Below are 23,643 nucleotides of genomic sequence, written 5' to 3' on the forward strand. Positions count from 1 at the left end.
TATCTGTTCAGTGCAGGTGATCTGACCCTGGTGACTCAGATGGATCATACAGAGTGATGTGGCAGCCAGATGAGTCAGCACCTGCAGCAGGTGGGGTGGTGCTAATGGGAAGGCAGAGGAAGGATGCACTCAGAACCCCAAGCACATCTCCCAGGAAATAAAAACTCTATCATCGGTACCCTTTTTGTGATGAAGGGCCCTCCATTCCAGTGAGATCAGACAGTAGCAGAATGCACTGGCACTGTCTAATTCTAGGTCTCAGGGGACCCTGTGAGGGAGGTGCTGTTTGGATTTCCTGTTTGTTAGCTGAGAAGAGTGAGGCACATTAAACTAGCATAGGTTATCTGTGGCACCTTAATAGCAAGTGGTAGAATTAGGATATTGGCACTCAACTCATCTCAATGGCAAGTGCAGAGAGGGGACAGACTTCAGGAATGGTTGCCTTCAGACTTGATGTCATCGAGGTCTGCTTCTCCAAGGTGGGTGTTTGACCCACCCGGCAGATGCCAGTTAAGACACCTGCAGCCCATAACTGACTGCCTGGGTTTGACACCTGACTCTGCTCCTGCTTTAACTTCCTGCTGATGCAGCCATAACACGGGTCATCGAGGTCCTGCCACCCTATTTGGGGAAGACCTGGACTGAGTTCCCAGCTTAAGGCATTGCCCCTCTGACTGCTGTGGGCATACAGGGAATGCCCCAAGATGAAATCTCTCTCTCTTTCCATCTCTCTTCCTCTCTGTCTCTCTCTTTGCCACCCAAATAAAATAAATTTGCTGTTCCAAATTGGAGCTAATGCTTTCTTTGGTTCCATATCATTCTCTCTACTTAATAGACTTCCTGCATAAAACTGGGAAGGTGCTTGCTGGTAGTATGTATTCATGTACTCCCAGGTTAGCAATCCTAGTGGAGAGGGAATTGACCACAGTGTCTGTGTATGAATTCCAAGAAAGGAATGGTTGGTTCTACTTGTGGCATAAATCTACCACCTATACCAGTAACATTGCCAGGGAGATGAGATACCATGACAGACAGACCTGGGTCACATGCAAGTTTCTCAGTGAGATTAGAGATCCTCAGCTTACAAGCCTTACTTCAAATCAGAGAGCAGTTTTCCAGAAACAGGGATGCATGGGAACGGATTCACTCCAGAAGCAGTAGACCTGATGAAGAACGTGTCTGTAGAACCGTGTGACTAAAAGTAAGAGAAACGAGGATGAATGATCAAAGCCTCAGTGACTGAGAGAATAATGCACTCAGTAGGAGGAGAGCTGGGGGGAATAAGGGGGGCTGCACTGAGGGACTCTGATTTAGGTTTGGTGAACTTGACGTGCTCACAATGGAAATGTGGAGTCAAGCAGGCGGGGGTTTGGATGTGGAACCCAGGTGAAGGTTGGGGAGTCCCGGTTCATTTCTCAAACACCCACAGTGGTTTGGAACTGAGCTATGGCCCAAGTGGAAGGAGGAACGTAATGCAGCTCACCCCCGTTGGTATCAGTTACCTGCTGTAACAATTGCCTCCCAGGAGCTGCGATGGGGAAAGGCAGAGTCAGGGGCCGGAGCCCGGAATCCAGCATGGGCACTCAGATGTGGAAGATTGGTGGTTTAACTGCTAAGCAGAGTGCTCACGCTCCTGGAGTCACCAGGCATGGGGACTGACTGCTCCTGGAGTCACCAGGCACAGGGACTGACTGCCCCTGGACACGGCTTTCCACAAATTCTCTGATTTATGGTAGAAGTTGAAGACAGTCTTCCAATCGGAAGGCTATGACAACCCATTTTAATCACAAAAAAATGACTCCCCAAGTTAGCTGTACTTTCGGTATCTATGTTTAAGAAAACACATAATAAAATGTATTATACAGAAAATGCAAATTACAAAAAGCAACTTTAAATTCAGTGAAGATTTTTTTTAAGATTTATTTATTTTTATTGGAAAAGCAGATTTATAGAGAAGGAGACTGAAAGATCTGTCCGCTGGTTGATTCACCAAGTGACTGCAATGGCCAGAGCTGAGCCAATCTGAAGCCAGGAAGCAGGAGCTTCTGAGTTCCCGACACATGTGCAGGGACCCAAGGCCTTGGGCCATCCTGTACTGCTTTCCCAAGCCACAAGCAGGGAGCTGGATTGGAAGAAATACTCACATGGGCTCCGGCACTTAGTAAGGGTTTAGCTACCGAGTCATCGCACGAGGCCCTTTAGTGAAGATATTACATGTGTTTGCATCTTAGCATGCATATATACATAGCATGTATATTTAGGTATTCAATCCACAGAAAAATGCTTGATGCACACATGGTTTCCTGGATAACCTATGGCCCCTCCATGAAGCTCTCCGTCCCTCAGGCTAGGAGGCATTGTATGGACCAATAAGCACTTGTGCCTGCAATTGAGTCCAAGTCCAGGTTCGTTTGCAGGGTTTCCTCTGCTCGCAGCCTGGGCTATTCTGCAATGCCTTTTCTTGAATCTGGGGAATGCCTGTGGCAGCCTAACTAAGTGCCGCACAGCAGACTTTCCTGTGATGGCTAAGGTAAGGCCACAGATGGCCACAGAGCAGCTGCCCGGCAGGTGGCATCGGGAGTTGAGGAGGGAGGGGCATGATTTCATCAAGGTACATGGGTTGTCATCAAGAACCTGGTTGCTTTGCTTTGCTTTTTTTTCAAATGACGTCTAGTTTTGAAAAAATTTCATTTCTATGTTGAAGTGTATCTTTGTTGGGTTATTTTCTCAAATATCCAGAGAGCTTTAGTTCTTTATTAACATTTATCTTTTTTTAAAAAAAGTAGGAAAATAGTGGGAGAGGAAAAAGGGAACGGAGAAGGGGGAAGGCAAAAGGGAAATCCATAGACCTGTAAAAATGCTTCCCGGACGACAATATAAAACAATAATTTTAAAAAGCCGATAGGACGCTCTGTATTGATGCGCGGTTTCTGTCAATGTGGACTGGTGAGCTTTGCTCTGTGCTAATCACCTGGAGGGGCAAGCTTTTCATTGTACAATACCAAACTTCCAAATTGTTGGGTTTTGATTTCTTCTGAAGCTGATTTGGCTTCTCTTGAGAAGGACCAGCTGCCTCCTGCTTGGACATATCTTACAGATATAAGATTCTGGAAACAGATAGGCGAGAACAAGGCCTTACTTTCCATCACAGACTTGATGTACTCCTCCGATTTCAGCTGTGCCTGTCATGTGTGCTGTCCACCATGCCTGGCCTTCTCTGACATGGTCTCTGTCTCTTGAGACTCGTTTCTGTGTGCAGTGGTGAGTATGTTCTGAACTCATGGGCAGGGAGATGAGGTCTGGAGAAGCTCTACCAGTCCATTGTGCAGATAATCAGGTCCTCTGCTTTGCTTCTCACATTTATTCCTTCCTTAAGGAAATAGGTTCTGAGTTTGGTTCTCTGCTAGAGTGGGCTGGCTCAGTTCCTGCCGATGGCCTTGGCTGTAAGAGCTGGCAGGGCAGCTTTCTCAAAGCAGTCATGTTTCCAGCCTCTAATGGCCCTTTGGTGTTGCTCACCAGCTCTTGTCTCCTCTTGTCTCTTTCTGCTTGTGAATTTATGACTGTATTTATTTGTTGCAGTTCAGAACAAGTTCAGCAGTGAGAGATAAAGTTGACTGACTTTCCCATAGTTAGTTGGAAAACTTCTCTTTTCCTTATTCCTAAATTATTTTCTCTAATCATTTGGCTTGAAAGACTTTCCATGGCCCCGGCGCGATAGTCTAGTGGCTAAAATCCTCACCTTGAACGCGCTGGGATCCCATATGGGCACTGGTTCTGATCCCGGCAGCTCCACTTCCCATCCAGCTTCCTGCCTGTGACCTGGGAAAGCAGTCAAGGATGACACAAAGCCTTGGGACCCTGCACCCGCGTGGGAGACCTGGAAGAAGCTCCTGGCTCCTGGTTTCAGATAGGCTCAGCTCCAGCCATTGCCACCGTTTGGGGAGTGAACCATCGGACAGAGGATCTTCCTCTCTGTCTCTCCTCCTCTCTGTATATCTGTCTTTCTAATAAAAATAAATAAATCTTAAAAAAAAAAGACTTTCTATGATGAAATTGCAGCATACCTCAGAGTTATTTTTAGTTCCTCTTTGTCATCACCCATGGTGAAGCTCACTGTCCTGTAGACTCTGCAGTACTTGATACATTGGTAGCCCTCTCAAGCAAGCTTGCCCGACTTCCATCGTCTCTCAATCCATCAGGCTTCAGAGCATCCAGGTAGAGAGGAAAATCAGGGAAGAAGTTGCGATTCCCAAGAAGAAGCCCAGAAATGTCTTGTTCCTGGAAAAAGTGGGATTCAGGCCATTGGGGATCATATTCTATGCTCATCATATTCTATTTCCTATGATTGTGTTCTGACAAAATGGAAGATGAGTAGGTGCTGGGAGAAAATGAGAAGAAATAGCATATCATAATGGGAAGTGCTAAATCTTACACATTTTTTACAAATAGAATGAAAGATATGTGACAATTGGGGACTGACTTTGTGTGATTGTGATGTAATTCAATCACAATTATAAATCTCGTTTAATACTTATCACATTAACCTTGAGGAATGCACTATCTGATGAGTTAGTGCCCAGCCTGCATGTGAATTTGAGATTCATTGTCTATTGTTGTTGTAATTGGCAGGAAAATAGCTTTACTAACAGCTGGCCACAGATGGAACAGTGTTCTAGCACAATGGGTCGCGATCAAGGTAAGATATTTTAGGAACTCGAATCATCCTGAGAGTCCAAGGCTGGGAGGCACCTCTGCCTGCCAAGGAAATAGAACCTTACCCAGGAGTGGTGGGCAGATCTAAATCTTCTACCTTCCTCTGTGAAGCAGGGAAAATAATAACACCCAACTTGGGACAATGGAGGATGAAATGCCTGAAATTTAGTTATTATTCAATTAAACTTAATTGTTACTACTATTTTATGTTTGCCTAGAAATAAGCATTGTCATTGGGATAATAATTGTTACCATTATTCACTTCATAAGCAGTCGCAGTAACCTGAGCATCAGAAATGACTGGCCACATCCAACTTCCTTCACTGTCAAGGGCAGCTGGAGTTACTGAAAGCCTTAGGCCTAAACACAATTCTTAGTCTCCCCCTTGCACTTTTATTAAAGGGTAAAGCTCTGTCTCCCACGACACACCATGTTTTTGACTTTGTTTTTTTGCTTGCTGACGAATCTTCAGTGGCTACATTGCTGGCACATAACAGGTGTTTAACTAACAGTTGTTGAATGAATGGATAAGTGAACAGATGGATGAATTAATTTAGCAGAAGGACTTGATGCTGTTCTGAGCATCAGAAGGTTATGTACACCATGATTACTTACAGCTTAAAATAATGAGAGAAAATGCAGGTTGGCAAATATTTGTTCTGATTAGGGATATACAAAAAAACCGAAACCTTAAAATCAGTGTTTTTGTGGCTTTGTTTTGCTGTGGATGATACTGCAACACATGGCTCCTAAATTTGAGGGAAATAATAAGCCCTATACTTCATTGCTGGATTATTAGAGTATATTTCACAATTAGAGAAATCAAAATGAGTTTTTTTTTTTTTTAAGTCAGTACCAAAGTTGAGAATTTTGTTTTAAAGATTTATTATTTACTTCAAAGACAGAGTGATGATAGAGAAAGGGAGAGATTCCACCCACTGGTTTATTCTCCTAATGGCTACAACTGCTGAGCTGGTCCAGGTCACAGCCAGGTACCTGGAACTCAGTCTGGATCTCCTATACAGATGGCAGGGACCCAAGCATTTCACCATATTCTGCTGGTTTTCCAGACCTTTGGCAGGCAGCTGGAAGGGAAGCAGGGAAGCTGGGACTGGAACTGGCGCTTTGACATGGCATGCCAGCATTACCAGTGGTGGCTTACCCTGTTACACTACACTCTCACCCCTGTTTTTAATCACTTGGGTTTTTTCTGATTAAAAAAATGAGACTTAGTGGTACTCAGGATCATTTTCCTTACTTAAAGAGATTACAGGACAAGGAGTTTGAGATACAATTTTTAAGAAAATGGCTTGATAAAAATTTTAAAAGTTTACTATATTAATTCGAAAGAGAAAAAAATGACAGTGAGAGAGATAGCTCATCTTGTAGTCTACAATAGCCTAGGCTGAGCCTCGCTGATGTCGGGAGTCAAGAATGCAATCAGGGTCTGCCAGGTGGATGGCAGTAGTACTATTCCAGCCGCTGTGTTTCTAAGGGTGTACACTGGCAGGAAGCTGGGATCAGGAGAGGAGCCAGGACTTGCACCCAGGTACTCTGGCACATAAGATGTGGGCACCTAATCACTAGACGAAACATCTATGCCTTGATAATTTTTTTTTAATCAATGGACAGCTACTCTTTGCATGTTGATGACATCATGAGAGATGTCCTGAAATCTAAGATGTCTTTGAAAATTATTAGATTATTAGAAGAGTACTAATTTTACTTCTTTGTCAAACACTTGGAAGTATAGGCATTTGTGATTCAGAGGAACTTTATTGCAAAGTATGTTCATTGACCAACATCAGATAGAGGGAAGGAACAAGCATGAAGCCGGGAAGCTTGGGGCTAAAAGCGAGCACTCCTATAATGTGGGTTTTCTAAGAAGCAGTCATAGTATCAGATGACATAGGAAATCCCAAACTGAGCTGATTAGAACTAAGATATCAATCCCTACCTCTCAAACAGGCTGACATTGAGGACTTCTTTCATATAGAAGTTAGGTCTGGAATCTGAGATATTTGATGAAGCAAATAGCATAATGTCCCCTGGGTGTGTGTCACTTAATGATGAGAATACGTCTTGGGAAATGCATTGTTAGGTCAGCTAATCATTGTACAGACATCCCACAGTGTACCCACACAATCCTAGAGGTTACAGGTTGCTACATGCCCAGCCTAACTAGTATATAGGTATACCAATCTCTATTGTATGTATAGCTTGTTGCTCCAATGGCCTTGATGTGCAAAAAATTGGATTACATCAAGAGAAAAATGAGAGGATCAAGAGAAAAGAAAAATACTAGATGAATGAGGTTGCTACTGTTATAACACAGTAGACTGGGTGGCTGGCATGCAGCTGCTTGGGCCATCATTGCTGCCTCCCAGGGTGCCAGGGTCCACATGTGCAGTTAGGAGTCAAAGCTGGGGTTTGAACTTAAGCATTCTAATACAGGATTCTGGCATGTTACCTAGTATCTTAGATACTAGATAAATACCTGCTCCTAAACATTTTTTTAAAAATAGAATACATTCTAGAAAAGCAAAAAAATATATAGTATACTAGATACATAAATTAGTAAGTAACATAGTCATTTATGAGACTCCCAAGCAGTGCCTTGAATGCTGATGCCAGGCACCGGCAGACCCCAGTCTCCTAACCTCATTTCCTGAGCTTAACTCACAAAATGGAGGGAGCGGTATAAGCCAGCTCATCCCTTAACACATCTGTCTTTTGTTTCTCCAGTAGATAGGAACTTGATGGTCAGTACTGGCTTGAGAGGTTTCATCTAGAGGAATCCCAGATCCACCTGCATGGAGCCCCAGGCTGACTGAAGCCTACTCTGCTATCATAACAATTCCCTAAAGAGCACAGCTTTTCTGACACATAGGAACTTGGATACAAGCTGATCATACACCAGGCCAAACAACCCTGTGATTCCAACCAGTGGCTTATCGCCTGACCGGAGGTCAACATGCAGCTGTCTTCATTCTCTGTTCCCTTTATTCCTGACTCCCTTTTCCTTATAGCATCCTCAAAAACCCTGAGACCCCCTTGTTCAGCAGGACAGTAGTTCTGGAGATGTGGGTCTGTTCCCTCCTCATCTATTGATAGATTAAACTTTCTCTTTTCTTTATGCCCCAAATCTTGTCTTTGTCTTCATTCAGTATGAGGCACAGGGACTGAGATTTTTGATAATAATGGTATTGCTGTATAAAATTGTTTGTGCTCTATTTTTGTACGTCTGGCAGCCAAGTGAATTTGTACCAATATCACCATAAACTGTTACAATCTTTTGGGACCACCAGCTGAAGCATTGTTATTCAGGACTTGACTGTAACACTGCAGACTACTGTCTACTGTGCTAACAGGCCCACAGTGTTCGGATTAACCCAGATGTAAATGAGACAACATGAAAAGTGAGGATCTCAAGGCTGGGAGTGCAGTTCTGAGGTTGGGGTGATGTTCTGAACCGGTTCAGGGGCTTTGGTGGATTTATAGGAAGTGACTCATGCAATGGAAAATGGGGAGGAAGGGAAGAGACTACAAAAGCTCCCGGCAAGTGTAAGGCACCCCCAAATGGGACGGCCTTACCATCCTTTGGCGAGAGAGTGAGTCTGCCCAGTGACCAACGAAGACTTGATGCAAAAGCAAGAGGCTTTATTCCATCACCAGCGTGCTGGGGCTAGGGCCAGTCCCCACACAGGAGGCCAGGCACACCAGCCCCATCCTTGGTTTAGCATTCTTTTTAAAGGCTAAAAGCCACACTCAGGAAAGGGGGTCATAAAAGACCTTTGCCTTGTCATGCAGTTAGGGTCTTTCAACTGCTGCTCTCAATTCCTTATCACACTTCTTCCTGAGATGCTTGTCCCAAGACTTTTTTTATGACCTAATCCAGATTCAGGTGCAGGCGCCCCTTATCTCTCTCTGGTTCCCTATCTAAACTAAGTCATGAGATGTTTGTCCGGCTACCCATTTTCAGCGAGCAAAGTACAGAAGGCAAGAGCAAGCAAAGTACAGAAGGCAAAAAAGCAAATTAAATTCCTCTATCCTAAATTTTCCTTTTCACAAGCAGTTGACCAGCTCCCCTTCCAGCGTGTGCCTACATCCAGAATTCCATCTGGGGCTTCACTTCAGCTTTCTGTCACATACAGTAAATGCAAAATGGAAGGACTCTAAAAGAAAACAGTGACAGAATCTCTTATTTCCTCTCCAATCAAATGTTACCTAATGAATGTTAACCTGCATTACTTGGAGCATTCTGGTACAAGTGGGTCCCTGTGACAGGCTTGTACCCAGGACACGCGTGGCTCCCTAACAGAGAGCATTGAACTCCTGGCAGATTTGCCCTCCTGCACGCCTGTTCCTGAAAGTGAGAGAGGAGTTAGTGGGTAGTAGGCAGTTAGGGTATTCTGGGTCCCCGAGTAAAAGAGAATTTCCCCACCATGTCTTGAACTCACCAGGGCACGTCTCTTCCAAGGGACAGTGGTGCTATTAGCACATCAATTCCCCACCTGAAGTATCGGCCATTACCTCGGCTATTGTGGGAGGGCCTCAGGCTGATCTCTTTATCATTGAAAGGAATAATACACATCTGCCTAAGGCCTGGAATGTCCTATGTCTGGTATCTCTGTGACCTTTTGTCCCAAGGCCAGGTACCTTGGAAACCAGGAATTTTCTTTGTTTATGGAGAAACATCTTTGAGGGAAACCTTTAAAAGGTGCATTCCCCATCATTCATTCGGGTTTTGCTTCTTTGCCTCCTGCCACTATGGCAGAGCACTAGGGTTCTTTTTACTTTTCCTCCTGCCACTATGGCAGGAGGTAAGGGTCCTTTCTATCTCAAAACCCCCTCCCGTCGCTAGGACGGGAGTCTTCTCTTCTCAACTTTTCTAATAAATCTTGCTTTAAAACTAAACTGTGTCCGCATGAAAATTCTTCTTTCCTGCGAGACAAGAATTTGAGGTTGCTGCCATACTTGGAGCCAAAATTCCTGCAACAGTTTTGGTGCCGTGACTCGGATTCTACCAGCGAGACTTGAGTTCATCTCCAGCCAGCCTCCAGACATCCATCTCGTCGGACGGTGAGCAAAGCTGACTCTATCCTGTTTTTCGGAGACACTAGCTCTCCACAATTAGTAACTCTCGGAAAAAGAAACACCGGGTCCCTGTCAGCCAGTTAAATGCGGTCAGCGCGGCTGCCGGTCTTAAGACTCAGGGGCGAGGCTTGCTGAGTTTGGCTAAATTGATCCCCTGGAGCTGGGGTCCTTGGCTCCAGGAAAGTCGGTTTTGTCCAGACTCAGTTTCCTTTCGCGGACTAAGCCCGTCGCGTGAGACTGGGAGAAGTCTTAGGGCGCCTCAGAAATTCTGGTCAGGGCCACTCCCTGATGCTTTTCGAAAGGCCTCTGGACTGTACCCCAGACTCCGACAGCCCGTCAGGGTGTCGGGCTGAAATCTGCACTCTTTCCTTCCTTCTGCGGGGACTCAGTCGTCACCACTGCGAGGCCACGAGCCCTGGGCTGTGTGCCTCAATTCCCAAATGGCCTCGGTCACTGATGAGTCCTCCGTTACCTTTCTGATATCTTCTCCAAAGGCTTTTTCTCACTAAGTCTCCTCATTCTCTATGGATTCAGTTTTTGGGTCAGTATGTGCTAAATACCAGCTGGTTTGTGATGGGGAAAATGAAAAGTCAGGCAGAGTTTCTTTCTAGGCCCCTCTAAAGACGAGATCTAAGATAAACTTAACTAGAGAGTGCTTTAATTCCTTCACAAGGCAGTCAGCAGAGACAGTTCCTCCAGGTTAGCTTTAACGAGTGTGGTCGCTAATGTGAGCAGAAAACCAGAGTCAACACATGTACTCCTCCAGCTCTAGTTAAGGACATTGTTACACAGGCTTATAGAATCAGGCCGAAGTTTGAGGTCAGGCTTGTCAACTCGAGGTTAGAGCAAATTTCAAAGGAGAGCATATTTTGTCCGGCCGAAGTCCCAGACGCAGCAGGGTGCAGGGGATATTTTTTCGGCACATGCTGTTTCTGACTTATATGTTCTTCAGGACATCAGAGTATTGCACCAGGCAGAGGCCTAGGTTTAGCATGGCGCAGGAAACAGGAGCGGATTGTTCACCCCTGGCACATGCTGTTCTAACCGAGACATCCCACAAGGCGTGGAAGGTCGAGCGACGTGAGTCAAGTGTGCTGACTTCACTCCCACCTTCCTCCCTTCTTCTGTGGTCTTCAGCAGCGCACACCTGGACACCACGGGCGAGCTATAGGAGTCCTGAGAGACGTCTCAGACTCAGGAGAGATAGAAACTGAGGGACGCTTCTAGTTTCTATCCTCATTTCAGTGCTCCCAGCACATGCTATTCTGACGAGTATGTCCAGGTGCAAAACCAGGATTTACTTGTACTGGCAGGAGTCCCAGAGCTAGCATGTCACAGGAATGGGGGGCTGAACGGAGATACCCCTTGGGGTGCCCCCGCAATTACAGGGATGCCACAGCCTGGCTGCCAGCTTTGAGCTTTAGAGTGGAGAGAGTTAGTCTGGATGGGCCTCTTTGCATGGCTATGCTGCTGTGCTGTGCTGGCTCCACCGCCACGTGGAGCACACAACTGGTTTTTACCTTGGCCCTTCCCTGTTCTGTTTTTTAGCTTTAATTGTTTCATTTTAGGCTTAATTGTTAGAGATCTAACAGGAGGTAGAAGTTCATTTTGTCTCTCCTTGGTCACTGATCTCGGGAACCAACGGGAATATTGCTAGTTAACAATGGGCCAGACCCCAGACTCCTGCACCCCCAGGGAGAACTTAAAATTCATTAACTCTTTATAGCCTGAGAGATTCCTTCCCTTTGCAGTTGCCTCTGACCCCGACAACTAGTATTTCATTCTATGTGCCTTTTGCTTCATAGTGTATCTCACTGTTAATGCTGTGTTCATGTGCTAAATCAAAGTTTTTCTGTGTCATTGCAACTGGCTTCAGCGATGAGTTCTCAGTGTTTTTGCAATGTTTTCTGCTGCTTTTGTTGCTGTTTGACCTTGAAGTTTAACCATCTACTGATTTATAGTGCCATCCTAGCTCTGATCAGATCTGGCCTACAGTGGTTACACCTAGAGTGGTACTTGCTATGAGGAGGAGCAGATTCTGCGTGTGAGCTTGTATGTTCCATTAAAGTGAATGAATATTTGCATAATTACAAAGATTCTTGGTAAAGTTTCAAAAGCTGCTAATGCATATACTGGTGGTTATGTTTATTGGTCAAGTTGTCTTTTAATTATGCAGCTGTATCACGTTGTGGAATTACTTGTATTCTTGCATTGTCAATTATTTATGTCCTAATTTGTAAAAAGCATCGTTTGTGAGATTTTGTCTTACAGGAAGACAACAAGTCCTTAAAGGATGTATGGTATGATTGAATATTGTGTACAACATCTTCTTAATGTTCATCTTTGGTGCAATGGAATTGAAATCTGATTCTTTGCCAAAGCAACTTTTTTAAGTTCTCTTCAAGTTATTTTCATTGTATTGCTGACTAAATCTGCTAGCTAGTTCCAGTATAATGAAATATTAACATAACAGACTGCTATTGGTACAAATGTGAAAACATCACTAAAGTCTAATAATCTTATTGCTTTAGTGTTTATAGCTGTTATCCTAATGAACAAGGCCTAAACAGTACAAATGTGTATAAGTCCTACAGGTGGTTCCACAGTGTGCTGTGTAAATAGATGTTATTATAATTCTGACAATGAATGCTTCATCTTCTAGTTCCAACAGATACTATTGCATCCAAAGCTAAGCAGTAAGCTACAGGTTCCAACTAAAAGCACCTTCAACTAGTGTTACTAAGAGCAAGATGTGGTAACTTTAAAACACTTAAAGAGATTTTTCAAAAGCTGTTACAAAAGTTTTGCTTTATAATGTATGTTATCTGATATACGTGACAAGCTACGTAGTCTATTTCAATTGACTGGGCAAATGTTCATAAATGAGAATTGCTAAGCTGAATCTTATTTTGATTTAAACAAATCTGAGTTTAAGAGCCACAGAGAAATCCCCCAGCTTCTTAAACTGCTTGAGGAATGACTTTAAGTATATTCCACTAGATTCTATGTAGAGAAGAATAGGTGATATAGATAACAGATTCTTAACTGCCCAGGACATTAGGATAGGACTTTAGACAAATGGGACCTGAAAGTTCTCTGATATCCTCTTAAAGGGGTCACCATGGTCTTTTACCTCAGACCAGGAGGGGATCCCATGACAAAGCAGGATGAGAGAGGTATGTGCTCCTGGTTCCAGTGAGACCCCCGGAGGCCTCCCACGTGCTCTTCATTGCAGAAGCAATGGACACTTCGTCAGAAAGGACACCCAGGGCCATGTCCCAACTGCCAAGGAGGTCATTGGAGATCTGACTGTCCTCGAAGGCCAAGTACTTCAGGTCAGTCATCTCCCATTGGATCTCCCACATGGGACGGAAGCAGCCCCGGAATCTGCACAGGCTCAAGGCCATCCACGGACTTCGGTGACACCTCGGAACAGCATCGAGGAGCCCCAGGTGGTTCTCACAGTGGAAGAGAAAAATTTTGTCTGGACACTGCTTTCTCTGTCCTAGCTAGCTTTGGCTTCTTCCCTCTCTTAGGGTGACCATCAGGGTCTCTCAGGAGCTCCAAATTAGCTTAGGTGACAGACAGATTAATCTAGAAGCTCAGAAAAGCAGCTTTCCTAGGGAAAAGTTAGCTTGTAACTGTCAGCCTGTATGGCTGACCAGGCTACTGACAGGGCATGTTTGCCATCGCTCTTCAGTTTATACTAGACATCACTAGGTAGAACACTCTCACTATTCTGAAGCAGGGTTCATGTCTTCCTCATTGACTAAATTATTGGATCTCTCTGTTCATATATTTAAGACTCTTCTGTTCTCCAACTGTCAATGTATGGCTTGTAACAACTACAGGACTAGTTCATTGCCTTTGCCCTAATGTGTGAAGTTTTGTGAATTCTTACTAGAATGCCATAAGCTGCTGGGTTATTGTAATTCACAACTAGTTTAGTCTTTTGCCATCTATGCTGTGATCCAGATAAGTCTTGTAATGAAATGTTTTCAGCGTTGTGCTTTAGGTTCTAGGCTCAATGTCTTCTGACACCCTTAGGGTTTCCAGCAACTGGTAAAGTACAATTGTTATTCGAAAAATCCACCATTTGTATACAAAGCAACTGTAGTATTTTCAAAAGTCAAGTAAGTTTAAATCTTAATTCAGAATCATCAATGCTAGATGAAATTGCAACTCCATGGAGGCGTAATGTTTACCTCCCCTTATGTGTTCATGTCCTAAAGCTACATGTTAACTTTCATTAGTTCTGTGCCCTCTTGTAGACCTAGATAGCAATTTCATGTAGCTCAGAAAGCTTCATGTGCTCTATAATGTTCATTGAGTCTAATGGTTTCAAAACTTGAGCTTAAAAAGAATTATTTCAAACTGATAAATCTAGTTCATAGCCTAAAACACTGCTCAAGTCCAATGTTCAACAAAATGTTTCTCATATCTAAGTTCTAAAACTCAAGTATTTAAACTGATGTTTCCACCTATCCCATTACATACTAGGTTGGGAGAGATAATAATTGTCTTTTGTTTTGTCATCTAGACTTCAACAAGAAGGAACACCCAGAGCCAAAACAACCTGCCAGGCACCTCTGATGACCTCTGCCAGGCGTCTCTGATGACTTCTACATTCCACTGGGGACCCTTAGACCGACCCCCAGAGGAATACCCAACTGCTGCCTTTGAACTACGCCCTCTGTCAGCAGGAAGCAGTTAAGAACGGTCGTTGTCCCAGTCCCCTAACAGCAGTTAGGGTCACTTCTTCTGGGGGGCGGAATGAGAGAGGAGTTAGTGGGTAGTAGGCAGTTAGGGTATTCTGGGTCCCCGAGTAAAAGAGAATTTCCCCACCATGTCTTGAACTCACCAGGGCACGTCTCTTCCAAGGGACAGTGGTGCTATTAGCACATCAATTCCCCACCTGAAGTATCGGCCATTACCTCGGCTATTGTGGGAGGGCCTCAGGCTGATCTCTTTATCATTGAAAGGAATAATACACATCTGCCTAAGGCCTGGAATGTCCTATGTCTGGTATCTCTGTGACCTTTTGTCCCAAGGCCAGGTACCTTGGAAACCAGGAATTTTCTTTGTTTATGGAGAAACATCTTTGAGGGAAACCTTTAAAAGGTGCATTCCCCATCATTCATTCGGGTTTTGCTTCTTTGCCTCCTGCCACTATGGCAGAGCACTAGGGTTCTTTTTACTTTTCCTCCTGCCACTATGGCAGGAGGTAAGGGTCCTTTCTATCTCAAAACCCCCTCCCGTCGCTAGGACGGGAGTCTTCTCTTCTCAACTTTTCTAATAAATCTTGCTTTAAAACTAAACTGTGTCCGCATGAAAATTCTTCTTTCCTGCGAGACAAGAATTTGAGGTTGCAGCCATACTTGGAGGAACAAATTCCTGCAACAGTTTTGGCCCGGTGACTCGGATTCTACTCGAGAGAGACTTGAGTTCATCTCCAGTCAGCCTCCAGACCTCCATCTCGTCGGACGGTGAGGCAAAGCCTGACTCTATATCCTGTTTTCGAGACACTAGCTCTCCACAAATAGTAAACTCTCGAAAAAGAATCACAACACGGGTCCCTGTCAGCCCAGTTAAATGCGGTCAGCGCGGGCTGCCGGTTAGACTCATGGGCGAGGCTTGCTGAGTTTGGCTAAATGATTCCCCTGGAGCTGGGTCCTTGGGATCCAGAAAGTCGGTTTTGTCCAACTCAGTTCCTTTCCCTCGGACAAGGCCCGTCCGTGAGACTGGGAGAAGCTTAGGGCGCCTCAGAAATTCTGGTCAGGGCCACACCCTGATAGCTTTTCGAAAGGCCTCTGGACTGTACCCCATACTTCCGACAGCCCGTCAGGGTGTCGGGCTGAATCTGCACTCTTTTCCTTCCTTCAGCGGGACTCAGTCGTCACCACTGCAGGCCACGAGCCCTGGGCTGTGTGCCTCAATTCCCAAATGCCTCGGTCACTGATGAGTCCTCCGTTACCCTTTCTGATATCTTCTCCAAAGGAGCTTTTTCTCAACTGAAGTCTCCTCATCTCTAAGGATTCAGTTTTTTGGGTCATATTTGCTAAATACAGCTGGTTTGTGATGGGGACAATGAAAAGTCAGGCAGAGTTTCTTTCTAAGCCCCTCTAAAGACAGATCTAAGAAAACTTAACTAGAAGTGCTTTAATTCCTTCACAAGGCAGTCAGCAGAGACAGTCCTCCAGGTTAGCTTTAACGAGTGTGGTCGCTAATGTGAGAAGAAAACCAGAGTCAACACATGTACTTCCTTCCAGCCAAGTACTAGGACATTGTTACACAGGCTTTTAGAATCTGGGCCGAAGTTTGAGGTCAGGCTTTGTCAACTCGAGGTTAGAGCAAATTTCATAGGAGAGCATATTTTGTCCGGCAGGGAAGTCCCAGACGCAGCAAGGTGCAGGGATATTTTTTCGGCACATGCTGTTTCTGACTTATATGTTCTTCAGGACATCAGAGTATTGCACCAGGCAGAGGCCTAGGTTTAGCATGGCGCAGGAAACAGGAGCGGATTGTTCACCCCTGGCACATGCTGTTCTAACCGAGACATCCCACAAGGCGTGGAAGGTCGAGCGACGTGAGTCAAGTGTGCTGACTTCACTCCCACCTTCCTCCCTTCTTCTGTGGTCTTCAGCAGCGCACACCTGGACACCACGGGCGAGCTATAGGAGTCCTGAGAGACGTCTCAGACTCAGGAGAGATAGAAACTGAGGGACGCTTCTAGTTTCTATCCTCATTTCAGTGCTCCCAGCACATGCTATTCTGACGAGTATGTCCAGGTGCAAAACCAGGATTTACTTGTACTGGCAGGAGTCCCAGAGCTAGCATGTCACAGGAATGGGGGGCTGAACGGAGATACCCCTTGGGGTGCCCCCGCAATTACAGGGATGCCACAGCCTGGCTGCCAGCTTTGAGCTTTAGAGTGGAGAGAGTTAGTCTGGATGGGCCTCTTTGCATGGCTATGCTGCTGTGCTGTGCTGGCTCCACCGCCACGTGGAGCACACAACTGGTTTTTACCTTGGCCCTTCCCTGTTCTGTTTTTTAGCTTTAATTGTTTCATTTTAGGCTTAATTGTTAGAGATCTAACAGGAGGTAGAAGTTCATTTTGTCTCTCCTTGGTCACTGATCTCGGGAACCAACGGGAATATTGCTAGTTAACAATGGGCCAGACCCCAGACTCCTGCACCCCCAGGGAGAACTTAAAATTCATTAACTCTTTATAGCCTGAGAGATTCCTTCCCTTTGCAGTTGCCTCTGACCCCGACAACTAGTATTTCATTCTATGTGCCTTTTGCTTCATAGTGTATCTCACTGTTAATGCTGTGTTCATGTGCTAAATCAAAGTTTTTCTGTGTCATTGCAACTGGCTTCAGCGATGAGTTCTCAGTGTTTTTGCAATGTTTTCTGCTGCTTTTGTTGCTGTTTGACCTTGAAGTTTAACCATCTACTGATTTATAGTGCCATCCTAGCTCTGATCAGATCTGGCCTACAGTGGTTACACCTAGAGTGGTACTTGCTATGAGGAGGAGCAGATTCTGCGTGTGAGCTTGTATGTTCCATTAAAGTGAATGAATATTTGCATAATTACAAAGATTCTTGGTAAAGTTTCAAAAGCTGCTAATGCATATACTGGTGGTTATGTTTATTGGTCAAGTTGTCTTTTAATTATGCAGCTGTATCACGTTGTGGAATTACTTGTATTCTTGCATTGTCAATTATTTATGTCCTAATTTGTAAAAAGCATCGTTTGTGAGATTTTGTCTTACAGGAAGACAACAAGTCCTTAAAGGATGTATGGTATGATTGAATATTGTGTACAACATCTTCTTAATGTTCATCTTTGGTGCAATGGAATTGAAATCTGATTCTTTGCCAAAGCAACTTTTTTAAGTTCTCTTCAAGTTATTTTCATTGTATTGCTGACTAAATCTGCTAGCTAGTTCCAGTATAATGAAATATTAACATAACAGACTGCTATTGGTACAAATGTGAAAACATCACTAAAGTCTAATAATCTTATTGCTTTAGTGTTTATAGCTGTTATCCTAATGAACAAGGCCTAAACAGTACAAATGTGTATAAGTCCTACAGGTGGTTCCACAGTGTGCTGTGTAAATAGATGTTATTATAATTCTGACAATGAATGCTTCATCTTCTAGTTCCAACAGATACTATTGCATCCAAAGCTAAGCAGTAAGCTACAGGTTCCAACTAAAAGCACCTTCAACTAGTGTTACTAAGAGCAAGATGTGGTAACTTTAAAACACTTAAAGAGATTTTTCAAAAGCTGTTACAAAAGTTTTGCTTTATAATGTATGTTATCTGATATACGTGACAAGCTACGTAGTCTATTTCAATTGACTGGGCAAATGTTCATAAATGAGAATTGCTAAGCTGAATCTTATTTTGATTTAAACAAATCTGAGTTTAAGAGCCACAGAGAAATCCCCCAGCTTCTTAAACTGCTTGAGGAATGACTTTAAGTATATTCCACTAGATTCTATGTAGAGAAGAATAGGTGATATAGATAACAGATTCTTAACTGCCCAGGACATTAGGATAGGACTTTAGACAAATGGGACCTGAAAGTTCTCTGATATCCTCTTAAAGGGGTCACCATGGTCTTTTACCTCAGACCAGGAGGGGATCCCATGACAAAGCAGGATGAGAGAGGTATGTGCTCCTGGTTCCAGTGAGACCCCCGGAGGCCTCCCACGTGCTCTTCATTGCAGAAGCAATGGACACTTCGTCAGAAAGGACACCCAGGGCCATGTCCCAACTGCCAAGGAGGTCATTGGAGATCTGACTGTCCTCGAAGGCCAAGTACTTCAGGTCAGTCATCTCCCATTGGATCTCCCACATGGGACGGAAGCAGCCCCGGAATCTGCACAGGCTCAAGGCCATCCACGGACTTCGGTGACACCTCGGAACAGCATCGAGGAGCCCCAGGTGGTTCTCACAGTGGAAGAGAAAAATTTTGTCTGGACACTGCTTTCTCTGTCCTAGCTAGCTTTGGCTTCTTCCCTCTCTTAGGGTGACCATCAGGGTCTCTCAGGAGCTCCAAATTAGCTTAGGTGACAGACAGATTAATCTAGAAGCTCAGAAAAGCAGCTTTCCTAGGGAAAAGTTAGCTTGTAACTGTCAGCCTGTATGGCTGACCAGGCTACTGACAGGGCATGTTTGCCATCGCTCTTCAGTTTATACTAGACATCACTAGGTAGAACACTCTCACTATTCTGAAGCAGGGTTCATGTCTTCCTCATTGACTAAATTATTGGATCTCTCTGTTCATATATTTAAGACTCTTCTGTTCTCCAACTGTCAATGTATGGCTTGTAACAACTACAGGACTAGTTCATTGCCTTTGCCCTAATGTGTGAAGTTTTGTGAATTCTTACTAGAATGCCATAAGCTGCTGGGTTATTGTAATTCACAACTAGTTTAGTCTTTTGCCATCTATGCTGTGATCCAGATAAGTCTTGTAATGAAATGTTTTCAGCGTTGTGCTTTAGGTTCTAGGCTCAATGTCTTCTGACACCCTTAGGGTTTCCAGCAACTGGTAAAGTACAATTGTTATTCGAAAAATCCACCATTTGTATACAAAGCAACTGTAGTATTTTCAAAAGTCAAGTAAGTTTAAATCTTAATTCAGAATCATCAATGCTAGATGAAATTGCAACTCCATGGAGGCGTAATGTTTACCTCCCCTTATGTGTTCATGTCCTAAAGCTACATGTTAACTTTCATTAGTTCTGTGCCCTCTTGTAGACCTAGATAGCAATTTCATGTAGCTCAGAAAGCTTCATGTGCTCTATAATGTTCATTGAGTCTAATGGTTTCAAAACTTGAGCTTAAAAAGAATTATTTCAAACTGATAAATCTAGTTCATAGCCTAAAACACTGCTCAAGTCCAATGTTCAACAAAATGTTTCTCATATCTAAGTTCTAAAACTCAAGTATTTAAACTGATGTTTCCACCTATCCCATTACATACTAGGTTGGGAGAGATAATAATTGTCTTTTGTTTTGTCATCTAGACTTCAACAAGAAGGAACACCCAGAGCCAAAACAACCTGCCAGGCACCTCTGATGACCTCTGCCAGGCGTCTCTGATGACTTCTACATTCCACTGGGGACCCTTAGACCGACCCCCAGAGGAATACCCAACTGCTGCCTTTGAACTACGCCCTCTGTCAGCAGGAAGCAGTTAAGAACGGTCGTTGTCCCAGTCCCCTAACAGCAGTTAGGGTCACTTCTTCTGGGGGGCGGAATGAGAGAGGAGTTAGTGGGTAGTAGGCAGTTAGGGTATTCTGGGTCCCCGAGTAAAAGAGAATTTCCCCACCATGTCTTGAACTCACCAGGGCACGTCTCTTCCAAGGGACAGTGGTGCTATTAGCACATCAATTCCCCACCTGAAGTATCGGCCATTACCTCGGCTATTGTGGGAGGGCCTCAGGCTGATCTCTTTATCATTGAAAGGAATAATACACATCTGCCTAAGGCCTGGAATGTCCTATGTCTGGTATCTCTGTGACCTTTTGTCCCAAGGCCAGGTACCTTGGAAACCAGGAATTTTCTTTGTTTATGGAGAAACATCTTTGAGGGAAACCTTTAAAAGGTGCATTCCCCATCATTCATTCGGGTTTTGCTTCTTTGCCTCCTGCCACTATGGCAGAGCACTAGGGTTCTTTTTACTTTTCCTCCTGCCACTATGGCAGGAGGTAAGGGTCCTTTCTATCTCAAAACCCCCTCCCGTCGCTAGGACGGGAGTCTTCTCTTCTCAACTTTTCTAATAAATCTTGCTTTAAAACTAAACTGTGTCCGCATGAAAATTCTTCTTTCCTGCGAGACAAGAATTTGAGGTTGCTGCCATACTCGGAGCCAAAATTCCTGCAACAAAAGGAAGGGAGGATTGTGGACCCCCGAGACCCTCTCTCCAGGGAAAGGGATCATGAGCCCTGTGACATTCTATCAGTATGTGTCTTTTGGATATGCAAGTGGAGCTACTTCTTCCCCATTTGTTTATAAAGATGTGAATGCTAAAAGAACAAGAAGAGTTTCCCTAAAGTTGAAGCAAGAAATTTGCAGGTGCTACATTTCTCTTTCATGGAGCAGACTCTCCAGGGAAGGTGTGAAAGGCTCTTGGCAAACGTCAGTGGTCACAAGCCATCTGGGAGGGAAATCAGTATGCAGTGTTGGCAGATAGGATTGGATTCAATTAGGAGAGTGTCTTGAGGGTTTTGTTCACCACACAACGTCTCACCGTCCCACTGCAACAGGAGCCCCAACAACACATGATTTTATTCTCCATGTTGTCCATTGTTGTGTCTTTGGTGTTAAAAACAATGCTGCATACACCTACTATGTAGGTGTTCAAAAAATGTGCTGATGCCGTGGCCTAGCAGCTAAAATCCTTGCTTTGAATGCTACAAGATCCCACATGGACACCGGTTCTAGTCCTAGCGGCCCCACTTCCCATCCAGCCCCCTGCTTGTGGCCTGGGAACGCAGTAGAGGACAGCCCAAAGCTTTGGGTTCCTGTATCCAATGGAAGGCATGGAGGAAGCTCCAGGCTGCTGGCTTTGGATTGGCATGGCTCTGGCCGTTGCGCTCACTTGGGGAATAAATCATTGGATAGAAGATCTTCCTCTCTGTATATCTGACTTTGTAATAAACTTAAATAAATCTTTTTTAAAAATAAAATAAAAAATCAAAAAATGTGCTAAAAAAAAAAAAAAAACCCTCTCACTGTGGATGATGAGGTCAATGTAACAGAAGGCTTGATGTGAAACAAGCCCGGCTTCTTCCTGGAGGATCCACCCTCCCCTTTGTTAACAACTGGGAGACAATTCCCTCAGCCTTTAACTAACTGCAGCCTTTTGTTCCTTTATCAAATCCTTCAGTCCTATTAAAAGCAATCAGCACTCTGAAGAGAACAAACATGGGTAGAAGGAGATGCTATTGATAGGTTTAAGGAGGGGCAGTCCCAAGGCTGGGCTGCATTGGAATCTGCATGTGCACAGCCACAATGGCCAGAGCTGTGCCAATCTAAAACCAGAAGCCAGGAGCTTCTTTGAGTTCTTCCATGCAGGTGCAGGGTCCCAAGGCTTGGGCCGTCCTCTGCTGCTTTCCCAGGCCACAAGCAGGGAGCTGGAAGGGAAATGGAGCAGCGGGACTTGAACCAGCAACCATATGGAATCCCAGCATTTTCAGATGGACCATTAGCCAATGAAGCCCCAGGCTTCTCTTCCTGTATTTACCCAAGCCTCTTCCTTGTGCCAGAGGGGAGGTAATCTAAATAAAAACTCACACCTCTTTTGCTTGGCCATGCAAATAACTAACTCTCTCTCTCTCTCTCTCTCTCTTTCCAAAATGCTGATGTCTCTTAGTTTGGCTGCGGAATATTTTAGGTCGTTGCACTGGTCCAAAGCAACAATAGCAGCTTGCATTTATTCATCTTTTCCTATGCATCAGGCAAGGCAGTAAGCACTTTGTTATGGTGCTTGTATTTGTTAGGGTCCAAAATCGCACCTCCGTTGAACAGCAAAGAGCCAGACGTGGATGCAAACAGCATGCAGAGTTTATTGAGCTGGCTAGCCAGGGTCAAGCTCCTCACACGGACACGCAGCACCAGTGGATGAAGCTGTTGCTCTTACTCTTATCAGTGCCTGCAAAAAACCCACTGACCCTTACAGCCTAAGCCTGGGAGTATGGCCCAAGTTATTTGTAGAAACTTCTTTTTACTTTAAATTCAAGTTGCTTTTGACTTACTCAATCCACTTCTAATACGTAGACCTTTTAACATTTTGATTGCTTCTAACAGTATTCATCTTTTCAACGTCCAGTGGAATAAAAATGACTATTTCTACTTCGTATTTTGGAGCGGAGAGAGTCCAGTAGAACTTCTCCAAGCTGTTTTGTCAGAGTTGCACTACTGGGCAAATGCTCCCCAGCTCTGTCCTACGCACCACTCAAGACTTTGCAACCTAGTTAGGGAGGTAAAATTGATGCCCGTGGAACATTGACTCTCCCTGTAGTTTCTCTCAGGGCTTGTTTTTCTAGTTGGGATTCTATATATGTATTGTGTTTCTACATGTGTATGAATCCCCAGAGGAACTCACTCAAATGCAGTTTGCTGCAGAAAGGTCTGGGGTGAGGCACGAGCTACCACCCATGTCCTAGGCTTCCAGGCGATGGCCACACTACTTGCCTCCAGGTCACATCTTGAGAAACAAGAACCCGTCCTCCCTTCTCCTCCTCCTAGCGTTACTTTATTAATTTTCCCGAAATGTCTGAATGAGCATACATGTCTTTTTTGTGGTTGGTTTATCTGACTTAATCTCATGTCGTCCAGATCTACCTATGCTGTCATAAATGATAGAATTTCATTTTTTATGGCTGAAATAAAATGTTTTTCAACGTTTTTTTCCAGGCTTTGCCACTATGCCAGCTTGCCCTGTCTCTCAGCTCAGGAAACTTGCATGCCAGACAGCTGCACACCTCGTGGGCAGTTGAAGGCAGGTGTGTCTTATGTTGCCTTTCCAGGTAAATCCAAAGCACAAACAGAACTTGGCTTGCTCTGCTTTTCCCATTACAGTTTTTCATTTCTGCTGATCTGCAGTATTTCTTCCTAAATTAACCTCTAAGCCAGAATTGGTTGTTAGCAACAGTCATTTAAAATGTCTTTCTATTGAGATAAAACTCAAATAATGTAAAGTTAAGGTGTGCAATTCAAGGAGTTTTTGGATATTCAATTGTCGTGCACCCATCATCACTATATTTGATTACACAACATCTTTTTCATCTCCAAAAGAAATGTCACATC

The sequence above is a fragment of the Ochotona curzoniae genome, unplaced genomic scaffold, assembly GCF_017591425.1.
Source record: "Ochotona curzoniae isolate NIBS_2020 unplaced genomic scaffold, NIBS_Ocur_1.0 scaffold_3890, whole genome shotgun sequence".
NCBI classification, from domain to species: Eukaryota; Metazoa; Chordata; class Mammalia; order Lagomorpha; family Ochotonidae; genus Ochotona; species Ochotona curzoniae.